The sequence below is a fragment of the Salvelinus sp. IW2-2015 genome, unplaced genomic scaffold (assembly GCF_002910315.2).
Source record: "Salvelinus sp. IW2-2015 unplaced genomic scaffold, ASM291031v2 Un_scaffold803, whole genome shotgun sequence".
NCBI classification, from domain to species: domain Eukaryota; kingdom Metazoa; phylum Chordata; class Actinopteri; order Salmoniformes; family Salmonidae; genus Salvelinus; species Salvelinus sp. IW2-2015.
The window spans coordinates 1,043,827-1,056,790 of record NW_019942617.1 but is presented as its reverse complement, the minus strand read 5'-3'; the positions used below and the strand labels follow the sequence as shown (position 1 = coordinate 1,056,790).

Below are 12,964 nucleotides of genomic sequence, written 5' to 3'. Positions count from 1 at the left end.
TTTTAGTTCCTTTCCTTGTTCTTCGATATTTGGAGAGGTCCGAGGAGAGAGGAGTCTAAAAAAGACTTTTGAGATGCACCCAGAGATGGAAGCATTGATGTTCCATTGAATGTCTTGTATTGGGAATGAACCCAGAGTGGACAGCATTGATGTTATTGATGTCTTGTATTGATGAACCCAGAGATGGACAGCATTGATGTTCATTTGAATTTGTCCTTGTATTGGATGAACCTCAGAGGATGGACATTGAGCATTGATGTTTCATTGGATGTCTTGTATTGATGACCAGAGGATGACAGATTGATGTTCTTTGGATGTTTGTTTGCTGAACCAAGAATGGACGTATTTGGTTTGTTTGATGGCAGTTGATGGTCGTGTTGGACTTGTAGAGTTTCTTGCGGAGGCATGCATGTCCTATAAACACTGTTCTGTAATGATTGTTCGTGTTGTAGATGTTCTTGAGGCAAAGAGACGTCCAGTACTTTTAATCCCACGATCCAGCGTGGTGGACATACGGTGGGGTCTGTCTCAAAGGCTCCTTCCTCCAGCTTGGTTACAGACATCCATCATTCTCACATCCTGCTGCTGGCACTGTAATGTCCCACAGACAGCTCTCCCCTGAGGTAGGTACTGTAGACCAGACACACCGCTCACAGCATCTAACAGGATTAGTGACACAACATTACACCGTCAAGCATCTAACGATGTAGTGAACACACGCCACAGCATCTAACAGGATGTAGTGAACACACCGCCTACAGCAGTCTAAAGGATGTGTGACACTCGCCCGATAAGCAGTCTAACCGGAGTGTGAAGACAAACGCCCCCAGCAGTCCTAAGGCTGTAGTCGCACCAACCCACCGCACAGCCGTCTAACAGGATGTAGTGAACACAACCGTCCATCAGAGTCTACGGTTAGTTGAAACCGCCACAGAGTCTAACAGGATGTAGGTGAACACCGCCCAATCGGCAAGTCTAACAGGATGTAGTGCCACACCACACAGCAGGTCTACACACTGACCGTTGTGACATCACTCCCATCAGCAGTCTACAGGATGTAGTGAACACCGCCCACAGCAGTCTAACAGGATGTAGTAACAATCACTTTCTGCGCATTCTCTCGTCCTAAGCAGTCTAACAGGTCGTAGTGACACACTGCCTGTGCAAGCAGACCTCACAGATGTATCGTGAACTACAAGCAGTCAAGAATGTAAGTTGACACACGATCGCTCCAGCAGGTCTAACAGGATGTAGTGACACCGCAACCTAGGACAGCAGTCTAAGGCTGTAGTGAACACAGCACACGGTCAAGGCAGTCTAACAGTGATGCTAGGGTGAACATAAACTGGCTCCACACAGTTCTAACAGGATGTAGTGGCACATCGCCGCACCAGCAGGTTAACAGGATGTATGTGCAACTACCGCCTACACGAGTCTAACAGGATGTGTGAACACATCTCGCCGTCTTAAAGCTAGATTGCCCTAACAGGATGTAGTGAACACACGCCCCACCAGTCTAACAGATGTTATGACACACTGCCCCAGCAGTCTAAACAGGATGTAGTGAACAACGCCACACGTCCCTACAGGACGTGTGAACACAACTGCCCACAGCAGTCCTACAGGATGTAGTGAACACCGACCCACAGCAGTCTAACAGATGTAGTGAACACACGCCACCACCAGCATCTAACAGAGTTAGTGAAACACCCGCCCCAAGCGTCTAGCGGATGTAGTGAACAACGCCACAACATTCAACAGGATGTAGTGAACACACCGCTCCACAGCAGTCTAACAGGATGGTAGTGAACACAACCGCCCACAGCAGTCTAACAGGATGTAGTGGAACCACCGCCCCACAGAGTTAAAACAGGATGTAATAACCCACCGCCATCACAGCAAGTCTAACAGATGTGTGAACACACTGCCCCAAGCAGTCTAACAGGATTAGTGACACACGCTCACAGCAGTCCTAAAGGTGTAGTGACACACGCCCACAGCAGTCTAACGATGTAGTGAAACACACGGCCCCAAGCAGTCTAACGGATTAGTGAACACACCGCTCACGAGTCTACAGGAATGTAGTGAACACACTGCCCACAGCAGTCTAACAGGATGTAGTGACAAACACGCCCACAGCAGTCTAACAGGATGTATGAAACACACGCTCACAGCAGTCTAACAGGATGTAGTGAACCACCGCCAACAGCAGTCTAACAGGAGTAGTGAAACACACGCCACATGCGTCTACAGATGTAGTGCGCACCGCCCCACAGAGTCTAACGGGATGTAGTGAACCACGCCCCCAGCAGTCTAACGTGATGTAGTGAACACACCGCCCCACAGAGTCTAACGGGATGTAGTGAACTAATTGAAACCGCCACAGATCTAACGGGATGTAGTGAAACGCCCCACAGCATTCTACAGGATGTAGTGAACAACATCCGCCCACAGAGCTCACAGGATGTTAGTGACACACGCCCCAAGCAGTCTAACAGATGTAGTGAACCACCGCCCACAGAGTCTATACGGATTGTAGTGAACACACGCCCCACAGCAGTTCCTAAGGATGTAGTGAAACCGCCCCACGCTTCTACAGGATGTATGAAACCGCCAGGCAGTCTAAAGGATGTCGTGAACACGCCCACAGTCTACAGGAATTAGTGAACAAGCGCCACAGCAGTCTAACAGGATGTAGTGAACACGACCGCCCCAAGCAGTCTAACGGAATGTAGTGAACCCATACAGCAGTCTAACGGCATGTAGTGAACACACGCCACAGAGTCTAAACGGGATGTAGTTGAACACATCGGCCATACGCAAGTCTATACGGAATGTAAGTGAACAACGCCCAAGCAATCTAACGGGCTGTGTGAAAACACCGCCCACAGCTTCTAGGGTGTAGTGAAACACCGCCCAAGCAAGTCTAAACGGGATGTAGTAACACACGCCCCACAGCAGTCCTAACGGGAATCGTAGTGAAGCTACCGCCACAGCAGTTCTAACAGGATGTAGTGAACACACCGCCCCAGCACCAGTTAACAGGATGTAGTGAACACAACCGCCCACAGCAGTCTAACCAGGATGTAGTGAACACACCGCCCCACAGCTTCTAACAGGATGTAGTGAACACACCGCCACACAGTCAGTGTCAGCCAGAGCATGTCTAACAGACTGCAACAGTCTACAGATGTAGACACACCGCCCGCACAGCATTCTAACAGGAGTAGTGAACACACCCGCCCACAGCAGTCTAAACAGGATGTAGTAACACACCGCCCCACAGCAGGTCTACAGGGAAGCAACGCACAGAGTACGATGTGTGAACACACCCGCCCCACAGACATGTCTAACAGGATGAGTGAACACACCGCCCAGCAGTCTAACAGGATGTATAACAGGAGCCCACAGCATCTAACAGGATGTAGTGAACACACGCCCCACGCAGTCTAACAGATGTAGTGAACACACGCGCCACACAGCAGTCTAACAGGATGTAGTGAACACACGCCCACATGCGTCAACAGGATGTCAGTGAACCACCGCCCACAGCAGTCTAACAGGATGTAGTGACACACGCCCCACCAGCAGTCTAACCGGATGTACGTAACAAAGAACCGCCCCACACATGCTAACAGGATGTAGTGAACACCCGCCCACAGCAGTCTTAACAGGATGTACTTGAACCGACACCGCCACAGCAGTCTAACGGATGTAAGTGAACACACCGCTCCCAACAGTCTAACAGGATGTACGTGAACACACGTCCACAGCAGTTCCTAACAGGAAATGTAGTTGAACACACCGCCCCACAGCAGTCTAACAGATGTTAACACACCGCCCCACGCAGTCCGTAACAGGATGTAGTTGAACACACGCCCCCACAGCCAGTCTAACAGCGATGTAGTGAACACGCCCACAGCAGTCTGAACAGGATGTGAAGTGAACACCCGCCCCAACAGACAGTCTAACAGGTATGTAGTGAAGCACACCGCCCCACAGCCTCTAAACGGATGTAGTGAAAACGTCCCCCACCAGCAGTCAACAGGATGTTAGGGAACACCCGCCCCACAGCAGTTCTAACAGGATGTAGTGAGCACAGTTAGATTAGGAAGCAACACTGCCACACAGCAGTCTAACGATTATGAACACACCGCCCCACAGCCAGTCTAACAGGATTAGTGAAACCCTGCGTAACATCACCAATATGGCAGTGTATTTGTTCTGTGTGCGTTATATGTGATTGTAAGGATTTTGATGTTTTTAGGGACTCTTGGAAGATTAGTCCAAAGGAGGACTAAAAGAGATCTAATCACCAACGGGGGCACAAGCCTAGAAATGTGCACTCGTTCCCTCCCCTGTGGGATGGGCTGGAGGGTTGGAATTGGGCCTTCAGCAGGGGATCAGTCAGAAGATCTCGTTCATTCCTATTCATCTGAATGTTATGTTCACCTGGTGATCCATCTTGGTAAATGTCCCCCATAGGTCCAGGACCTGTTCTGTGCTGAGTATGGAGAGGTGCTCCAGGTGCAGGTCCCACCCCACAGGAGAGAAGGAACTTCTTTGACGATCTCATCCTAAACAGCTGCCAAAGCTCCTGCATCCAAGAAGAAAGCAGGTAAGACTGCACCGTACTCTGAGATATTTTAGTGGAATCCCTGGATAATGGTCCAAATGGTTAAACAGATCAACTTCACAACTAGTAAGTATTGTATGAGGTGCTGGTAATCAAGCAGTAGAAAATTAGAGGAGGCACGTTCTTGTACCAAAGCTGTCAGCACTCGCTCATCGTTGTGGTTAGTCATTACCCCCTGTCCTCCTCCCAGTGCTTGCAGCCTGGAGGTGCTCCCCGGTGCTCCCTCTTCCCCGAGAATGCTGACGGAGAAGGAGCAGCAGCGATTGGAGGAGCAGGAGGAAGACACTCTCAGGGAGCTCGCCTCTGTCTGCGTGATGTCACGAACGCCTCTCTCAGGACAACGCTTCAAGGCCTTCACCAAGCCCGTCGACCTGGAGGAGGTGAGACTGACCATCAATTGCTGCATTTAGAGGGGGGGCTGTGTTCTAGGGGGGGGGGCTGTGTTCTAGAGGTGGGGGAGGCTACGTTCTAGAGGGGCTGCGCTCTGAGCCATGTATAACATCAGATGAGGGTTAAATAAGAGAAGAGGCCAGATGTTGTCTAAACATGGACATGGTAGAATCTCTATCACTTGGAGAATGGCTGACCTGTTGTTTTGATGGATCGGGTCATGTCTTGTCTAGGTACCTGACTATGCTACAGTTATAGAGCAGCCCATGGACTGTCCACTGTCCTCTCCAACATCGCACACTCACAAGTACGTGACCGTGAAGGAGTTTGTACACGACGTGGATTCATCTGGAAGAACTGTCTGGAATAAACCCTGACAAAGATCTTCAGGTAGGAAATAGGCATATCCAGAATTTTCACAGATGTGTTGTATTCTGTTCAGGGAGAATTGTTTCATTTATTTAATAAATGTATGTATTCAACTAATCATTCATTACTTTATTCAGCCAACTATTAATTATGAATCTATCCATTCATCACTTCATAATCATACTGATGACAAGTCTGTACTGGATGTTTTCCAGATCGTCAGATCGCCACAGAGCCTGTGCTCTGAAGGACACTGTTCAGGCCATCGTCAAAGACGAACTGGATGAAGACTTTGAGAAGATCTGCGAGGATATCAAGGAGTCCCGCAGCACAAGAGGTCAGGTGTTATTCTATTGGTGCAGAGTAGTTCCAGACAGAGGGTTCTAGAGTTCAGGGACCAGTTGATCTGTGCTCTCTCCTTCTGGATGGATGAAAGAAAGACGTCCCTGATAGATTTAAATATGAACTGCCTCTCTCTTAACTTCCAGGTTGCTCCACTTCAAGGTTCGCGCTCCATCCTACTATCACGTTCATCCCAAGACAAGATCAGTGGATGCCAAGAGCACCGATGCAGCAGGCCCTCTAAAGAGTCTACGCTGCTGCTCCCTCAGCTGTGACCACACCACGCCCTTCAGGTTAGCAAGCATCTCAATAATGTACAGACACACAATGCTACACAGGTTAGCATTTCACTACTCTGCAGACAGACTACGGAGGCTTTCCAGATCTATCCTCTACTAACTGCTGGTAATGACAGACCGATGATAACAACCTTGTCAGTTTCTCTCACCATGTTTAACACAGTCATTCATAAAGGTGGTTTTTGAATTGGCTTTGATTATCTGGTCATCTACTCTTCAGCAGCTCAGAAGAAGAAGCGCAGGAAGAGCCGCTGGTGCAACGGCATCATCAGGAAAAGGTCCTCTCCTCACACTTCTAAAGACCACTCTGCTGTTGTGGAGTCTGGAGAGGGAGGAGAGGAGAGGGGCAGAGAGTGAGGAGGAGGAGGGTGGTGATGCTGAGAGTCAGGCCTGGAGGAGCTGGAGATCACTGGGGCTGAGGAGACCCCCATGGAGCAGGAGGAACCAGCCCAACAGGAGAACCAGGACAGCCAGCCCATGGASAAAGKCACTAAGGACAGCCGGACCACGGAGGAGGCTAGCCAGGCTACAARGGAGGCTACCCAGCCCAGGGTGGAGGCAGCTGTGGAGGCTAGGGCTGGAGACCAGAGCAGTGAGGGCACCCAGGACCCTGTAGTGGTGGTTGGCGCCCAGGAAAACCACATCTTACCAGAAGGGGGAGACAATGTATGTTKTTTTGTTGTAAAATGGATGTTGCTTTTTGTATGGATGATTCTCCTGCTGAATTGATTGCATTTCTCTGTTTTCAACTTTTTCCTCATTCACCCAGAGGCAGGCGTCCACTACAGACAAAACTGAGCCTCAGAGAGTGGAAGTGGAGGAAGAGAATACCACAGGTTTGCAGCCTCCCTTCCCACAATGACACTCTGTTGTTTTTAAGTGAACTTTGTTGAATTGTACACTCACTCCGTCCCTCTGTCCTCTTGTCAGAAGTAGGAGTGAGGCGTGCGACGCGGGGCTTGAAGTACCAGGGGATGGATGTTGACCAGGAGATACTGGACCAGAAGACAAAGCCCCCTGTGGTGGATCACAACAAACTAAAGGTAACAGATTATCACTGCAGCTGGTCCAGGGTCAGGTCGTCGCCCGAGCCTCCTAATGAGGTTGTTAACTGATCCTAGATCTGTGGTTAAGGCAACTAGCCAGTGGCAGTCTATTGGAACTTYGCTTGACAATGACAGCAATAGAGTTGGCAAGAGCACAAACGGATCTGGAATCAGACMGAGGCACCTTCTTCCTTTAGACAAAGATGGAGGATATAAGACCTCAGTGCTGAGCTGGTTTTCTGCTCCTTCATTTCAGGAGCTGCTTCAGAGAGCGGTGTCTAAGACTGAGGGATATGAGGTCTATCAACTGGAGAAGCTATACGCCTTGTTGTGTCAGAGTATCTACAGACACCGCAAAGACTACGACAAGACTGCCCTGCTGAAGGTTTGTCATTCTATACATTTTAATTTGTACTATGTATTTTTTTTAAATGTATAAGTGCACTTATGAAACATATCATTGAACAATGCCCCATAAATTGAGTTTTTCTATGTTTTCTAATGTTTTCTTATTCTCTTTCCAGGAAATGGAAAATGAAATTGAAGACTTTTCATAATGAGTTTTATACAATAAAGATGTAGCTAGTCATGGATTGCACGTAGTATTTCCCCGTTGTCTAAATGTATAAAGAACAAGTCTATAACTATATTTTGATAGAAATATACAGATGTGTATTTCCTAACAACTTGTATACTGTTTCTTTTATTTAATTAAAGTGTTTTTTTACAAGTATTTGTTCTTGTGTCTTGTTATACCATAAAGGAAAGACGATATTGTGATGTGTTAACTGGTTGAAAAATATCTATTYCCAGTAACTTCTTTGTTTATAGCGGAATACAAACTGAGCATGGTGCAGCCTCAGGGTTTTTTTGTGGTCAGACGGTAACGATAAATACTGTATGCATACAAACGTCAGGACCGTCACTTTTAAATGCTTCTATTGGTTGATAGACATTTTATTTGAAGCAACATTTCTCCATGCATGCGTGACAGTGTCGCCTGTGAATGACGTCAAGACGTATCGCATTAACGTGATGACGCCGCTTAATCATTAAAAACTGCCATTAAAAAAGAACACAAGGTGTGATATAATTTGATGGACAAATGGCTTGCTTGAAGAGACTAATGTAGTGGCTTCCTGCCTTTTTTGAATACGTCTGTAAAGGGATATCAGTCGGGAAAAGAACTGTTGCAGCGAAAATGTTCCATGTTTTCATCTGCAGACAGCGGTGAACTGGACTCGCCTGCCTCCGAGCAAAACTACTGCAGTCCGGCAGAGAGCTCGGGCTGAACTGTTCAGAGGTAGGCTAGCTAACGTTAGACGGAACCTAAGACAAATTGCGGGGGCAGGAGAGCCTGCGCAGAAGCTACCTCTTGTCCTGGTAAGTAAACGCAAACTCAGCTGCTGTACTCCTACTGGGGTGGCTAGCTAGCTACAGTATTTGGCTTCCAGCCGCAATGTCTATCCCAGGTGTAACTGGCTGGCTAGATGCAGAAATTGAAGCTAGGTTGTTGCTAGATCTGGATAGCTAGCAATCTATGAGATAATCAATTTGCTATAGTTACACTGGATAGCAATATTTTTTTTCTACATAAACAAATGGCATTAAGAGCAATTGGGCAAACGTATTGTAATGACCAGCTCTACAAACCTAGACAGTAGCTACAAACAAGTTGCAGTCGTGTGGCAGAAATAATCATTGTAATAGGTTTCACATGCAAAGGTGGTATAGCTAGGACACATTTCAACTTCACTGTAATTACTGTACAGCGACGTGCTATTACCATTATGCAGTAATCCATACAGATTGTAGCTGTTCAAGTGAAACTATATTGGATGGAACCTGTCAAATACATTTTTTATTTTATTTCAGTCCACAGATGAAAATATTGGAGGTTTTAGTATGTGAATCAAACCATCACTAGCGGAAGGTCATCCATTCCAGCCACATCTCTTTACACAAAGTTATCTTGGAGGATAGCCTACCTACACCATGGCAAGCAGGAGGAAGTCAACAACACCTTGCATGGTCCTGCCTTCTTCTAACGTGATGGAGGAGCAGGATGCAGACATGCATGTGGGGGAGGGGAAGGATGGAGCTGAGAGCGCTGCAGAGGGACTTACAGACAGCCGCTGTGGTCTCCACTGACCCAGAGACAGGTGGGGAAGGGTTTTTATTCATCTTCAACATGTTGCTCACATCTGTTTCTTGAAATGTTATCACCTGGCTCGATCTTGACTGGCTGCATCACCGCTTGGTATGGCAACTGCTTGGCATCCCACGCAAGGCGCTACAGAGGGAAGTGCGTACGTTCCGGTACATCACTGGGGCCGAGCTCCATGCCTCCAGGACCTTTATACCAAGTGGTGTCAGAGGAAAGCCCTAAAAATTGTCAGACTCCAGCCACCCAAGTCCTAGACTGTTCTTTCTGCTACCGCACGGCAAGTATGGAACCAACAGGACCCTGAACAGCTTCTACCCCCAAGCCTAAAACTGTTAACCAATAGCTACCCGGACTAACTATCTGCATTGACCCTTTTTGCACTCTTGACTCATCACTTACTGCTGCACTGTTTATCTATCTTGTTGCCTAGTCACTTTGTCCCTACCTATATGTACATATCTGCCTCAATTACATCGTACCCCTGCACATTGACTCGGTGCTGGTACCCCTTGTATATAGCCTAGTTATTGTTACTCAGTGGATATATTAAATCAAATGTATTTATATAGCCCTTTTTACATCAGCTGATTATCAAAGTGCTGTACAGAAACCCAGCCTAAAACCCCAACAGCAAGCAATGCAGGTGTAGAAGCACGGTGGCTAGGAAAAACTCCCTGGAAAGGCCAAAACCTAGGAAGAAACCTAGAGAGGAACCAGGCTATGAGGGGTGGCCAGTCTCTTTCTGGCTGTGCCGAGTGGAGATTATAACAGACATGGCCAAGATGTTCTATAATGACCAGCATGGTCAAATAATAATAATCACAGTAGTTGTCGAGGGTGCACCAAGTCAGCACCTCAGAAGTAAATGTCAGTTGGCTTTTCATAGCCGATCATTGACAGTATCTCTACCGCTCCTGCTGTCTCTAGAGAGTTGAAAACAGCAGGTCTGTGACAGGTAGCACGTCCGGTGAACAGGTCAGGGTTCCATAGCCGGCCGGCAGAACAGTTGAAACTGAAGCAGCAGCACGGCTAGGTGCTATTACTTGTGTTATTATTTTTCCTTTTCTCTTATCTTTCTATCTGCGTTGTTGGGAACGACCTGTAAGTAAGCAGTCGACACCTGRTGTTTACCAAGCATGTGACAAATAAAATGTGATTTGATTTTGTTCTGTTGGCACTAAACAGGAGAAAAGCTTTTGAAACCGAGTGAAACCTATATGAAATGCCCATATTGACCTGTTTCAAAACCGATCTGCTATGGTGTGCTCTACTCCTGAAAATGACCCTTGTTCTCTGATGTGGTTAAACTAACATCGCTGGGCAATTTACTTTCCAGAGCACGACATCAGTCATTCCAGCGGAGAGGACGGTGTCACCTGCACAGGAGTGAAACGCAGCAACCAACCAACCCTGGAGCAGACGCTCAGTGACCTTCTCTCGGATGGGGGTTACACACAGCATGAGACGGAAGAGAGTGATGACCCCGCCTCAGCTGGCATCTCACTCAGCAAAACCCCCATCATGAAAATGAGGGGTAAATCGGAACCGAAGAGGATCGCCGTGTCTCTGAAAGCAGCCGAGGAGAGTGACGGGATGGGAGAGAGTGAAGGGGAGCAGGAGCCTATCGAAGCACCTCTGGGGCTGGGTTCCCTCACTCCTGTAGAGAAGATGAGCCCACATTACACTGAGTCCATGAAACACAGTGTTCTCCTGAACATTCCCAATATGATGTCATCAGAGCATAAGAAATCTTCTGTCCTCAGCTCCAATATGTCTGGACTCCAGCTCCCTCCTGGTCTGGCCCAGGTCCTCTRAGCTCTGCAGGCCCAGCAGGTGATCATATTTTCAAATTCTTTGAAATTGTAAATMGTATAAAACAAATCACCTTTCACTGCTGTTGATACWATGTAATGTTACTGATAAAAAAGTGACTAAAACCTCTCTCTCTCTGCTCTTGCTCMCTACTCTCTCTCTTGCGTTCTCTTTCTCCCTCCCTCCCCGCAGAGCGCCCAAGCCCAGCTCCTCATCCCCGTCAGCAGCATCCCCTCATACAACCAATCCATGGATACCAACACAGTCCTGGTCAACACCTACAAGAAGTTCCCGTACCCTTCAGTATCAGAGATCATGGGTCTGTCGGCTCAGACCAAATTCAGTGAGGAACAGATAAAGATCTGGTTCTCTGCCCAGCGTCTGAAGCACGGGGTCAGCTGGACACCCGAGGAGGTGCTTTTTCTGTTAGATTCATGTTTGTCTTATACCAGAGAGTTACATTTTTGGGGGGACATAGTGTTTTTAATTGTGCTTTTTAAAACATATTTTCACTCATTGAATATATATGTTTTAATTGTTGTCGCTCTGTTGAAGGGGGCGCTTGCAAGTACACATTTCATTGTACCATTTACACTACGTCTATCCTGTGCATATGACAAATCCACTTTTTGATTTGAGGTGGAGGAGGCCAGGAGAAAGCAGTTCAACGGGACTGTGCACACAGTGCCTCAGACCATCACTGTTATCCCGGCCCACCAGCTCTCTGCTGCGGCCAACGGCCTGCAGTCTATCCTCCAGACCTGTCAGATAGTAGGGCAGCCAGGCCTGGTTTTTACACAGGTTGGTACTTATTGATGACATTGTGGATGATGTAATGTCATATTTTCTGTTTTATAGTTTCTCAACTCAATATGTCTTGTCAGTTGTTGTAATATTGTGGAGTGATTGAAACTTTTCTAAACTCTGAACAGGTTGGCACGCCTGTGACCACACCCATCACCTTGACAGTAGCAGGGATGCCAAGCCACAGCCAGGTCCCCAAGATGTCCTCCCACCAGACCAGCCCAGCCGTCAGTGAGATGAAGAGAGCCACCACTGTCCAGCCTCCCTCCCTGACCCCACAGGAGAACTCGGCCCTCAGCGCCGACCACTTTGGAATGCGGCCCAAGAAGTCCAAGGAGCAGCTGGCGGAGCTGAAAGCCAGCTACCTGAAGAACCACTTCGCCAGCGACGCGGAGATCGCCAGGCTCATGACCTCCGGGATAGCCGGCCCGGCCCAGGGCAAATACAGGTGGGTGGTCACACGATGGGAGGCCATTCGGACAAGAAAACCCCCGAGCAGCTCCACGTCCCTGAAGAGTGCCTTCTGTGTTCGCGTACCGCAATGCTGAGCGGGGCGTCCCCACGCATCCCTTTCCTCCGTGTCGGGGGTCCTCGCCACTTCCCTCACAGACTCAGGACATTCACTCTTCGCACCATAGCCTCTCTTCGGCAGTCAGGATACGGCGGGCCTGCCGCAGGGTCTACGCTCAGATCAGGGCTGTTGAGTTCGGAGATACTGCTCTTCCAGCGGTAACTCTCTCCGCTTCTCCCTCCACAGAACGGCAACCTCAAGGGTTCTTCACACGACCTAACCGGCTATATCGCTTGGCCATGGCTTGCAGGGACGAACAGGCCACGTTTCAATTTAGCACATCAAAACACAGCGCAAGAAGAGGATCAGACAGGATACCGTAACCGAGGCTGGGGGAGGTCTCGGGCAGGAAGGCAAGAGGTCAACCAGCACGGAGAAGTCACACCACTGCCCATCATCAAGTTGAAGTCTGGGAAAGACATTCTGAAGGAGTATTACCTGAAGCACAAGTTGTTGAATGAGCAGGCCCTGGATGAGCTTGTGACCAAGTCTAGTATGGGATACGAGCAGGTGAGAGAGTGGTTCGCT

The 12,964-nt window shown here is 48.3% G+C and overlaps 2 pseudogenes; both read left to right on the top strand.

The window, feature by feature from the left end:
* The window catches only part of LOC112068949 (ATPase family AAA domain-containing protein 2-like), a 16,988-nt pseudogene extending 9,173 nt beyond the window's left edge, over positions 1-7,815 (top strand).
* A 107-nt stretch (positions 7,816-7,922) lies between these two features.
* LOC112068948 (zinc fingers and homeoboxes protein 1-like) overlaps positions 7,923-12,964 on the top strand; it is a 6,844-nt pseudogene continuing 1,802 nt past the window's right edge.